Source organism: Thunnus maccoyii, chromosome 9, assembly GCF_910596095.1.
Source record: "Thunnus maccoyii chromosome 9, fThuMac1.1, whole genome shotgun sequence".
Lineage (NCBI taxonomy): Eukaryota > Metazoa > Chordata > Actinopteri > Scombriformes > Scombridae > Thunnus > Thunnus maccoyii.
This window is the reverse complement of record NC_056541.1, coordinates 26,621,456-26,635,098: the sequence shown is the minus strand read 5'-3', so window position 1 is coordinate 26,635,098 and position 13,643 is coordinate 26,621,456. Positions and strand designations below refer to the sequence as shown.

Genomic DNA, 13,643 nt, shown 5'->3' with positions numbered 1-13,643 from the left:
AGCTTATTATCAATTACCCCAGTGGTCTACTAGTTATCTTGACTAATCAGGTAACTAGCAGACTAGAGTAGACCACACATATCTGTTTTTATTGAACTATACCTTCCAGACTAAGAAACTAAGTGTTTTAGCATCTTTCATTTACTTACATGAAACAGTCAGCATTAGCATTGCTATGCTATACTTTTGAGCTATTTATCCACTCCGTGATTAATACAGATTTGGATGGTGTACCCAAGTCTGCTATTTAGACTAACACAGTAACTTTCAAACCATATCAGGCTAATTTGAATTCTCATTCTAGCTAAAAGAAAAGTGCAGTGAAAAGTGCAGTGCATTGTTTTCTCATGGGGGAGATGAGAGTAAGTGTTGTGAAGTCAGCTTGGCCAGATAGCCACGTCAATCATCTTTCTCTTAAATATGATTGGGCAGGTATTTATTTCGTAATAAATTCCCTAGTTTAGCCCCGCCTAACTGCAACCCAGTAACAAGGGAAGTGGAGAAACTTTCTAAAGAATTACATAGGCTATGTCAAAGGCTATGTTCTCATAGTTTTTAAGTGTTTACTATATGCACATTAGATCCCAAATTACATGATTAATAGCCAATCATGGATTTGCCTTTCCAGGGGCTTTAATTAAGGCAAAGTTTCTGTATGGTTGGTGCTGGTATTTTTATAATCAATTAACAACTAATCATTCAGTCTGTTAAGTGTCAGAAAACAGTGAAAAATTCCCTTCACGATTTCCAAGTACCCACTTCACATTGCTAGTTTTGTCTGACTAACAGTCCAAAACACAAAGATATTGGATTATAAGCATTTTAAACAAAGAAAAGCAGCAAATCCTCACATTTCAGAAGCTGACACTAAGAAATGTTTGAATGAAATGAATTACACGATCAATTGATTATTAAAACAGTTATCTATTACTTCTGTCAAATTATTTATTGTTTAAGTATTTGGTTAAAGTTTTTCTAGAAAAATCCATTAATACTCAAAAGTATCAGAAAGGTATCGTTTTGGAGCCCTACAACTAATCATACTTTAACAGTTCCACCTGGTTAACAAGTTGAATCAAAACATTTGAAATAAAAATTAAAATGACAAGCAAACTGATGTGAGTGACAAATAATAAAACACTGAGTGTGAATGATTGCTATGTATGATCCTTTGTTAATTATTGATGCACAAAATTAAACTTGATCCCTTTTGAGGGCACTACACTTAACACTCCTCAGATCCGCAGGACACAATGCGACAGCATCGCTTTGATGTATGAGGTCTCAACTTATGAAACCCTCTTTATTCTCTGCCGGCTCTGTTCTTAAAGCCCACCTGACATTCAGCTCTCCATCCTTAGGAGCAGGAAATAAAACTGAGGAGTGCACTTGTCTGCCGGGCTGACCTACTTCCTCCTCACTGCTACTTAATTATTCAAGAGCTTTGAAATGTTCTTCTGTATGGCAGCATGCAATCCGAGTGCCTCTGTTTGCCCCTCATGACAGCAGCCTCACAGAGCGTCCATTTATGCATGAGAAGGTTCAAGTGTGTGTGTACAGTGGAAGTGTGTGTGCGCATGTGTGTGTGCACACTGCCAAACACTAATGGCCATACATGCCTGTGTTATGTACACAGACAAAACACCACCTAGATTTGATATACAGGATTTTGAATTATGGACAGAGAAAGATTTAGTAGGGGGAAAACCAAACAACCCAAACAAAACACAGACTGCATGTCACACCAGCAGCTTGATGTTTGGATGCATTCAGGGAACTAATTTGTTTCCAACTGCACTGTCATGGATCCAGTGCACATGTCAAGACAGGAGTTAAATCCTCCCACGCAAGTACACCATAACCTGTAATTACACTCCACTTAGGCTTTCATACCTTTCACTCCACTGCAAGATCATAAACCCTGAGGTGTATGCCCTTGGCTGCCCTGACAAACATACTTTCCAGAATGTGAAAAACAAACTATGCTGTAACACACATTCCTAGTAGAAAAGTTAGACTAATCAGTGAGATAAATATAACGCTACCCACAGCTGTAGCTGACACACAAACAAGAGTAATGTCCTATAAAATGCTGTCATCTGTGTTGCATAACAGAGTCAAGTGAATCACTTACCACAGAGCCATTTCTAATCTCTGCTAATCCGCTGTCTGCCTCTCTTTTAGTGTGTTTAAATATGGGTGACTAGTTTTAATAGCAACCCCATTTCATAGCCAGGAAAATCAAAATAGAAAGTCCTGTGTATAACAAATGACTAACTTTGAATTTAATTCATTTTTAACAGCATCAGGACTTTCCCTGGATTTTTTTGTATACAAATGTGGCAAAGGTTGGAGAATATGAGTGGTGCAGTGTACGCAGTTTGTGTGTGCACCTTTAGAGTGTCGTGTGCTTAAGTGAAAAAAAAATCATGATTTATCAGACGAAAGTGTCCATAGGGATTCAAATTTTATACCAAGTTGGAACAAAAAGATGAAAAATAAATGGTTGTGACAAATGACAGTGTTTATTTTGTGGGGCTTCAATCTCCCCATTCAATACCATCACAATTCTTGGGTGCCGATTCGATTCAGAATCAATTCTCAATTGAATGAATAGAAAATGGGGCTCTATTTTCAGTCTCTTGCTCCAATATACTGTGTGCCAAACCATTCACTGCTGTCCTTAGTCCACTGAAATACAATATGAAACAGAACTGGCATATAAGATAAATGGTATGAAGCCTTTTTATTTTAAAAACTTAAATGCGCTAATTAATGAATGAATTTATTTGAAAGCATCTTAAAGAGTTTTACAGTCTCCTGCCTATATGACAATAACAAAATGAGGGGGAGGAGGAGGAGTGCTCCGCTGTGTTGTTATTAACGTCATGTCTCCAGCAGTGGAGAGCAGCCCCTCTGCTGCACCGTTAGCTCCGGGGAAAGCCATCGCTGTCCCAGACACTGAACAGGCGCAGGGTTTTTGAGGTGAAACAGACTGAGCACCGAGTTATTTTATTCACCCCAGAGTTGGTTTTATTTATTTAAGTGCTGCAGTGTGTGTTGGTCAGCTGGTCTCGTTTGTTACTGCTGATCGCTGCTCCGCTAACGTTAAGTCTCTGAGCGATGGTGTAGAAAGTTCACAATATGCTTCACGTTCGTCTCGCAAAGGTAATTATTTAAATCATTAAATCAAAACATGTTTGCAACCGCTGCCTTTTTTGAAGATGAATCACAAGGTGACTCTAGCGTGTGCTCGCTGTAGACTGTCCGGGTGCTACACTGCCCTCGCAGGTGAGTTCTGACTTTTTCGTTCCATCAACATCACATGCCGGAATTTTCAACAAAAGGCGGCGGCCAATAATACAAAGGCGGTGAGTCAGATAGGCAGGGAAAACCCTGAACACACAAAACACCACCACACAATCAAAGGGATATTAGATGAGGCTTTTAAAGAATGGTCTTTTGGACACGATAAGGGCTGCACAGTAACTGTACTCGTGGGCCATTATTCACATGGAGTCTTACACTAATCAATTACTTTCATGGTTTTATCAAGGAACCAACAATAAAAAGGGAAATATGCAGCTTTTAAGTCAAAGCTTCATTGTGTTCTTGTGTCTTCAAGGGTAGAGTATAATCTCTAAAGACTGAGACTGAGAACTCATTCACACACACACACAGACACGCACAAGAACAACAGCAAGAAAGAGTCATTAATTAAGTAACTGACAATTGTTTGGGTAAATTTCATTGTAGCACATCAATAAAATATAATGCCGAGAGGCTATATTTATTTGATTTTAGGCTTCACAAACATACTAAAAGCATCTAACATTACCACAATATGAGGGCTCAGAAAGGGATTTGTTTAGATTACTGATTCAACTGAAAAACAATGTAATCAACAGCTTAGAGACTTTATGTCTCTTCTTTCTGGCTATTTTGAAAAGTTCCTAAGACTTATTAGTCAAATCAGCAAATTTCTATTTTCTATTGAAACAGTATAAACAGTATGTAGCCTAAATGATACAGTCTGTGTTTTTGTGCAATCATAAATTTTGTTTAATGCTTCTGACATTTGAAAAATACTTGAGACCGACTCCAGACTAGTTCATAACAAAGAGGAGCCAGTGAGAAACTAAACTGTATATTGTAACTGCAGTTTAACACTAGTGCTGGCATGTCATCCATACATACGGCAAAGTCTAAATAACATAACTGAAAGGCCACAAGAAAGAAATGTGATTGTTTTAAAATGTCAGATAAGCAGAATACGTCACACACAGTAAGAGAACAAAGGGCTGCCCTCAACCAAAGATTTCCTTGGTCAACTAGTTGTCGCACGTTTATGATATCAATTCAATTACTTAAATATATATTCTTTGGGGCATCAGAAAATGGTTTGAGTTCCAAGGCTGAGAAAAATGTTATAAGTAACATTGTTAACACTCTGCTACATTACAGAGAAATACAAAACCATAATAATGAGCCTTTAAAATAAAAATTTTACAAGTGTACGCATGAAGCGAGCTGCCTGTTAACGACAACGCTAACGGCAAAAGTGGTAAAGTTAATGATTCTGAATGTGTCGGAACAACCAGCAAGGAGAATGAGTTACCTTTCTCAGTCCCGTGGGTCAGTTAGCTCCGTTAAATCCTCCTATCTCTCATCTTAGGTGGTTTCCTGGCAGGAAAGTGCCAAAGCTAACCGATATTTCCAGAGGAATCTGTGCTTCTGTTACCACAGCAGACCATTTTCATTTCTTTTCTCAAAGGGCATTCAGCAAGAAGAACATCCATATGCTCTCTCTGTTTCAATAACATCTCTTGTTTTCTTCTAAGTTGTCCTACCATTAAAGTGTGTAAAAAAAAAAAGTATGAAATGGCAACAGGGATAGTGCCAGTGTGACTCCCAATATGACTTTCTTATGCAGAATTGCAGTAAGACTAACTATTGCTAGCTCTCACAAATATTGCAGGGATTCATTGAATTTGTGTTAATTATTGCAAGCAGCATCAGAAATTCTTGGAGCGACAGATAAATCCTGTGACCCATTTGAGCTCCGCAGAGTGACAGACACAGAATCAGTCTGACCTCCAGACCCCATTAACCCCTAAGCCAGCAGCCCCAGTACACCCACCCCCCCTTTTTGACATCTTACAACTGCATTTACAATGAGGACAAAATCATGGGTCTCGTCTTTCAGCCATAGGCTATTTGCATGAGCTGCATGGGTTTTGATGCACTCTGCTGAGTTGTCAAAGCAATATGAGAAAAGCACTTTTTCTCAAATAGCATGTCACAACCACGGTTTTTCCATTTGGCAATCCCAGAAGACAGTACAACTGTGTAACTTCAGCCCCATTGCAGCCACTGGAACTGAGGTGGCATCGTGTCCAGTTCAATGGAACTTTGATTGTGAGTAATTTGAGGCACTGCAATAGACCAGCTGTGCTTGATCATAATATTCTACCACACTGAGTCAAGCATAACATTCTCCACACACGAAACCTACCAGGTGCAGTCCACTAGTGAGCAAGAAATGCTAGACAGCTGCTGTTACTCATTCAGTGAGAGGGAAACTGGGTGGGGGGAGGGAATGCGCCTGGAAGGCAGTTTCACGGTGACTGCCTCATATTTCCCTCTTTGGTTTCTGCAATGTTAACTTAGGGGATCATAAAGTGCACCACAACATACCAAAGTTGTGTTATTTCCCTATAATCATTGTTTCATGTGCCATAATTACTGTAAATATACATTTCACAATATGAAGTGTGAAACACTCAGTGGTGGAAGTTAAATCTGAATTGCATCATGACAGGATTTGCCGGAATCAGAGAATCGCGCCTTTGAAAACTCACTGATTATTTCAGTGTGTGGAAATTACAAGTCTCAAGATGTTGACTTATGATTTAATGCAAAATTCAACCTAATAATCAACATACAAATTAAGGCTGAAACAAACGTTTTATGAGATACAAAATAATCTAGCATTGCCCTTTCATAAAACTGTTGGACTCCCAATGCAAAATTGAAAATAAAAATAAAACTAGAATCACGCCTTGCAGTTGTATGCCTCCGCCAACCAGTCAAGTTGCAGTTTACATCCATGCCTGTCCAGACTCATAATATCTGTAGTGAAGACTTTGAGGGAATTTAATAAAAGGTATTAAGTGTATTTTCCTTGTATGTGTTCACATGCTCGGCCAATGAAGTGGATTCTGATAGAAGACAAAGTTTTAGCCATGACAGTAGACGATGCTTCAGATATGGATGTTGCTGCAAAGAAGCTACAAATTCTAAAACATGGATGCTTAACACACATCTTAAACCCAGCAGCACAGAAGATCTAAACAATCACCACAGTTTCAAGGTGGACACTCAAGATTAGCGTCACCAATTCAGTATCCGACCAAATGTGAAATATGGTCACAATATCCCCTTCTGTTCCTAAGTTATGGCGTTGAAAAATGGCCAGAAAAGTGTCTTTGCAGAACGTTATGATGTCACAGTGAAGTTGACCTTTAACCTTTTGGATAGAAAATGTCATCACTTCATTTCATTCTATTAGACATTTGTGCGAAACTGTGTCATAATTACCGTATGAATTCTTAAGTTATGGCCAAAAACATGTTTTCTGAGATCACAGTGACCTTTGACTACCAAAATCTAATCAGGCCATCCTTGACTCCAATTGGATGTTTGAACCAAATTTGAAAAATTACTTCAAGGTGTTCCAGAGATATCACATTCACAAGAATGGGATGGACAGACAGACGTACGTATGCATGGACAACCTGAAAACATAATGCCTCCGGCCACAGATGTCACCGGCGCGGAGGCATAAAAACTGTGTAGCAGAACCAGAGACATTGTCTTTCTTATTCCACAAATTCTTCGTCAAAATCTACACCTATACTACTCACGATGCAACTCATGACGTCACTTGAGACAATTTATCAGACTTTGTGCAGCTCCCTCTGGAGCAACAAAAGGTTTTATACAACTTTCTTCACACACATGTAGTAATACTCCCCAATAAGGTTGGGAAGATCTAAACATTTTCAAACCAGTTTGATATTAAACTAAATACCGGACCAGTAATACCAAATTTTACCATTAGGTGTCACACATGACTCAGTCGCTCCCAAGTGGAACATAGTAAGAGTCCATATAGAAGAGTGTAACGGCACCACAGTCAGGACAACTGAGTGACACGTTGTGTCATTATTTCTCATAACAACCATTCAACTTTACGTTTCTTCTTGTGCTAGGGTGCTGTGTGTAGCCATGGGGTTTCCGGTTTAACAGCCGGAAACACAGCAGCTACACGCAGCACAGTACAGCTATGCTATGCTAACGATGCTAGCCATGCTAACTAGCTGTGCAGCCTGGTAAAATGATCCATCGTGTCCCTTTGTATCCGCGGGTTGTTTTCAAAACACAAGCTGCGCAGGTCAGCCTACCACCTCCAGCTCATCCAGGTTTAAGCTCGTACACCGGACCAGCAAAACCAGAAACCAACCCAACCCTTCTCCCTAACACCTGAAAGACATTGTATGTGTACAATTGGTGCAGTTCCATATTAAGGCCCTGACACACCAAGATAACTCGTTGGACTGGGCCTTACCAAACATCTCTGTGTCCAATCAGCCCTTATCATCCATAGTTCAACCAATTCAGCAAGTTGAATCGCTGTCAAGGGATGTCTGTATGCACATGTTGGCAGCCAACTGACCATTGGCCAAGCTAAAGTCAAAAAAGACAGCATCATTCCTTCCCCCCCACTCCCCAACAATGATGATAATAAATAATAAATAATAATAATAATAATAATAATAATAATAATAATAATAAATATTAAGAATGTTTTGTACAATGAAATCCATTGTTTAATTCAAAAGGGACAGGACCAAGTTATTCTCATATCAGCTCTCACTCTTCAAAAAAAATACTTAAATTCTTATTATTTGATTGCTGGATTAATCATTAGAAAAATTGGTAGAATACTTCCTTCTTAAATAAGATAGCTGAGACCCAAATGAAAGGTGATATTTATGAATTTGAAGGGCAGACTTTTTGCATTTTAACAGAAATAATGTGATTTTTGATGATGCAAAATGCTTTTTACCACAAGAATTCACTGTGAGGATTCATCTCTCACAGACAATAAAATGAGCAAGAAGCTCTCCTCTTTCCAGTTTCATAACTGTGTTGTTTTTCATAATACGAGAAGAAATTGAACTAGCAGTGAAACGGTCTCCCTGAGGCACCACACTGAGCACGGGATTATCTTTGCCCCCATTACCCTTTTGGATAAGGGGGAGATATCGCCTCACTCTCGTTTAACTCTTTACAATCCAAATTGTTAAGCTGACACTGTACTGACTGCACAGAAGTAAGCAATGTCACACCATTATGGATTAACGGCAGACTCTGAGCTCTCTAGACTGCCTTGGAAGACGCACAGTGTCTCAAATGTCTCAAGGCAATGTGGCTGGGTATAAAACCAAAATACTTGTTTAAGTGCCAAATAAATTGTGTCCACACCACAAATTACCCAAACAGTCCAGTAACGGAAGCCAAACGCTTGGTCAGATTCGTAGTCCGTTATACTTACTGTTTGGTCAGATATTTCCTTGTTTGGATCATTATTTCATATCTTCTTGTAACTTATTAAAGGGAAGTTTTTGTATGCAGTCTGTGTCAAGACTGTGTCAACTGTGATGCATTTGTGTGGCTCATTTCCTAAAACCAACTTCAGTTTTAACAAACCAAAACAGTCTGCACATTTTACAGATTAAATAGTATCATGAAGGAGTGTACTGACACACACAAACATATACACACATATACAGAAGGAGGAACAGTAGTTATTCAAATTAGAGGGAAATAACTAAAACAATATATTTATACAGAAATTTTAACATTCAGCAAAATCATGTCTCAACGTATCTTTCAAATCACCAAGCCCCAAAGCAACTCTTGGTGTTGCTAATGCACCATACTCATTTCTGATGTGACATACAAGAAGTCAGTTACCATTACCAAACTTTCACGCTTCTTCCTTTGTGTCTTTATCAGGCAATCTTTACAGGAAATAAGTTCCAAAGCAGGACCTTAGTTTTCACAAAACAAAGTTTTATTGAGAACAAATACATATGTATGTAAACATCAATTATCAGAAATACAAGTAGTTTCTTTTTTTTCATATCGCACACCTCGTGCACCTGTGCTTGTCAAGTGTGTGGTCATCTCTGCTTCTTCCAATATGTCCTTGCAATATTGAATACTTTTCAGCTCCCGAAAAAAGCACCTAAATATTCATATTTATGTATTTCACACTCCAACGAAGCAGCAGTCACTAAAGTTACTGACTAAGGCTTTTGGAATTTGCAACTACTTCACAACAGAAGCCAATGGAAATCTTTAATTGTGAAGCAGCAACAGGAAGTGTTATGACAAAGTTCTCATAGTGTTTTATTTTATAGCATTAACCCAAAGAGAGCAGAGGTACTATTTCAAACACAGAGTGCTATATATTTAATGAGTGTGGCTATTGTTTATAGGTCATCAACTACTAAGTGGATAACGAGACAAGGTGCATGAAGGTGGCTTACCACCTGGGCTGAACTGTTTCCGGGGGAAAACTCACAGTTACATGATCAAAGAGACAGTTCAGAAGAAAAAAAAAGCTACTGTTTAACTTTCCCACCTTTTAAGATATGTCTTGACACATGTTCACTTACATCCATTGTTTTAAAACTATCTGTATTGCAACATTCAACCTGTAGTTAGTGACAAAATATGTTTTGTAATTTCAGTGAACCCTTGAACAAAAAATGACAGCGTTTCCAACTCACAAAATTGTTGAAGTCACTTAAACATTTCATATTATTAAAACATCATCTGATATTTATCACTCATTCCCCTATATCTTTAATTTTACTCCAATAATTGGTCTAGTTGTGGCTAGGGTTGGGCCATTGTAAAAATTTTCAAACCAGTTTCATATTAAAAGGTGCAGTATGTAGAATTTAGTGGCATCTAGCAGAACGGACTTGGCAGAAATTGCATATTATATTCATAAGCATGTTTTCATTACTGTATAATCACCTGAAAATAAAAATCGTTGTGTTTTCGTTGCCATAGAATGAGCGCTTTATATCTACATAGGGAGCGGGTCCTCTTCCACGGAGCCCGCCATGTTGCACCACCATGTTACTCCAGTAGCCCACAACGGACAAACGAAACAGCGGCTCTAGAGACAGCCTTTCACATTATTCATGACCACCAACGGTTCTCCTACACGTTCGGACGGGGGGGGGTCAGTTTAGACCGGACCAGTAATACCGAATTTTACCACTAGGTGTCGCACAAATGAGTGCAGCAGCACCACAGTCAAGACAACTAAGTGACACACCGTGTTTTTATTTCTCACAACAACCATTCAATTTAACTTTTCTTCTTGTGCTAGGGTGCTGTGAGTAATTGCAGTGTTTCCAGTTTCACAGCTGGAAACACCGCAGCTACACACAGCACGGTACGGCTATGCTATGCTAACGATGCTAGCCATGCTAACTAGCTGCTAGCCGCCATGCAGGCTGGTAAAATTATCTGTCACGTCCTTTTGTATCAAGGTCAACACAAGCTTCTCTCAGACTGCTGGAAGCTGTATGAAATCTGCGTCATTAGCATGGGTCAGCGTACATCCTCCAGCTCGTCTTAGGCGCCCAGCTGGGTGGACAGCAGCAGCCAGCCTTGTCAGTGTCAGAGCCTCCGTGTGATACGCTCAGACATCTCATAATGACAAATGCTGGTTCAGTTGGTTCGCATAAAATCAAACCGGTTCAAGCTCATACACCGAACCGGACCGGCAAAACCAGACATGACCCAACCCTAGTTGTGGCATTCAACATGAACGTGCTCTCGGCTTTATTAGCTGAGGTACATATAAATGAATACTCCCCAGTACTATGCCACCTCAAATTATAATGGGACAGTGCTGTTTCTTAAGAGCAGATTTAATACACACGGCACAATTCAAATGACAGATAAGAACTGCTCATTTTTTAGCACAATGTTGAATAATCATTAAGGATATTTGAACAATTCTATATAGTTTTCATGCAATACAAATGTGTATTCACTAAGAGGCACTTAGAACCACATTTCACTGTGTCACAATTTAAATCCAGTCCATTATCACCATTATCATTGGCTTTGAAAACGAAGGTTGATTTTCAAAGACAGTGATAATGGAGTGATAATTGAGCATTTGAAAAGGCATGGATATGTTCTAAAACTAAAATACTCATTTAAATATAGTAAAATGTATCTGATTGCTTATGTAAGTCGCTGTAGAGATTGGGCAGTTGACAAGGACAGACATCCTTTTCTTTCCACAACAATACATAGTTACTTTGTGTATGTTAATGATCACCTAATTGTGGGTAATGTTTTGGCACAAGGCCTTGTACACAAGCGTTTGGTTGTTCCATTAAGATGAACAACTTGTAAGTAAAGATATTTTTGCCCTTAAAAAGTCTGACAACATCACACTCAGTGAGTAAGTTAAACAGCCTCTAAAAGTAACTCTTGCTTACAGGTGGGTATCTACGTGTCAACAGTAATGACTCTTAACTTAGCCTACCTAAAATTGAAGGACAAGTGCTAGAAATTAAGTAAGGTTGAAAACCACAGTCAAACTCAAAAGCATTTACTCTGTCAGAGAAGGCATTTATCAATGTGAGACAACCAACCATTAACACTTACTCCCCTGACGTTCCCCTTAACTTCTGTCTATGACTTGACATCAAGCTGGTTGAACAACTAACGTTACAGTCAGCAAATCAGAGCTTATCAGCAATCCAACAACAAAGGAACGAGTTACCGACTCACGTTAAGATTAGCTATCGACAGAAGGCACCAAGTCAACTTCATCTAACCAGTGTTTACAACCGTAAACCAAAGCAAATAGCTGTTAGTTAGCATGCTAACCAAGTTAGCCAAATATCGCCATATACTCATACATTGTAAAGTTGACATAATTTACAGGTAGTGGATACTGATAGTGTTGTGAGGGAGACTATGTTTTTACACAGAAAATACGAATGCGGGATTAATTCAGTCCTATAAAATTTGCGTTAGCTATTCCGCAGTTCTGACAGCTAGCTTAGTCAGCTAGCACCGTTAGCTATTAGCTAGCTTAGCTTAGCCATGTAGCACGTGTTCCTGATTTATAAAATAATTAACTAGCTGACGATAGCCAGCTAACTAGGAGTACTGTGGTGAGGTGAGCAACCAGCTAGTTGCTCTCTTACATTGCCTTTCTTAAAGGCTTAATGAGGTGTGTCGCTGTAACGTTAACGTGTAGCCTCGAAAAGGTCAACACTGATCTGTGTGTTTCCCCTCCAAAGAATAGCCAGACCCCGTCGTCCAACAACAGAACAGACAGACCCCCACAAAACCGACGGACAGCCAGCAATGGAAGCTAACTAACCTTAGCGGCGGGGCAAGAGAGACCATCCGGCGGTGTTATCGTACAGTAGCAAATGTCCCAATCCTCGTCAGTCGGTCCAATTTCGCTTAAACAGCTTCTCGCTTCGATTGAGTGTCTCGCCTCTGAATTAATCCACATGAAAGAGTAGTTTTCGTTTTCATTTGTTCCGCTGGCGGTTTTCAGCTATGTCGTGCCTATTCCTGCACAACACAGTGGTCTGGTACTACTCCCTGAGCCGCTGCTGCTGCTGAGACCACAGCGGGGCTGAACCGCCTCTCTCTCTCCATAGGTCCGCATGCTCTCTCGCCCCTCCTCTTTACTAAAGACTGCCAGTGGTGGGAGTAAGTCACACATGTGCGAGTCACAAGCGAGTCTCAAGCAAGTCCCAAGTTACTGTGGTGAGAATCAAGCAAGTCAAGACGAGTCCTTGTTGTAAGTCAAGCAAGACAAGTCAAGTCACAGGAAATTCTGATGATCTACTCCAGTTTCCACATTTAAATCAGTTAAAAGACAGTGGTCATGAAAAGTTGAGTTTTATTTTCAACATTAACGAAAACTGTTGAAGCCTGCTTACACATTATAAATCTTAATGATATTTGACATGTTATGGAAATCAATAACAAGCCTCCTCACTGAATGGAGAGTGGTGCTTTGAAATTATAATATAGCCCTATAGCTCTAACAGGCTCTAAAGTGAAAACAGAAGTAAGACACACAAAAAAATACATCACAATGTTAAGCCTCCTGCCCTTGCTCCCCTACCACCACCACTTCTACACCATTTCTCCTTGGCCTATTAACGCATCAGTCTAACATGCTTCTCATATGATACTGTGTCATTGTTTTCTTACTTAACTGTTTCTGTGGACAAATAAGTATTGCATCAAAGCTAAATACAACTGAATAGTGTATAAAATAAAAACAAGTATATATATAAATAAATATAAATATATAGCCTGAAATTGACCAGCCAATAAGTTAGCCAAAAAGACACATTCATGTACCTTTCTTTGTGGGTTTGTAGTGACAGATGAAGTTGGGTGCTGTGGTGGTTGTGTCAATAATTTTTGAGCTACAGACCTTGCATACTGCTGCTCTCCTCTTACTATCAACCATCAACAACATAATCCTTAAATCCAAA

General features: G+C 39.3%; 1 protein-coding gene across 7 annotated transcripts in view; it reads right to left on the bottom strand.

Annotated features, from left to right (window-relative positions):
- ncor2 (nuclear receptor corepressor 2) overlaps positions 1 to 12,789 on the bottom strand; it is a 105,529-nt gene extending 92,740 nt beyond the window's left edge. For 5 of the 7 annotated variants that reach the window (XM_042420152.1, XM_042420149.1, XM_042420153.1 and 2 more), the window contains exon 1: positions 12,503 to 12,789. The gene's annotated coding sequence lies outside the window, so the exon portion shown is untranslated. The remainder of the gene's footprint in view (positions 1 to 12,502) is intronic. The other 2 variants (XM_042420146.1, XM_042420150.1) reach the window with 1 other exon arrangement.
- Positions 12,790 to 13,643: the final 854 nt, after the last annotated feature.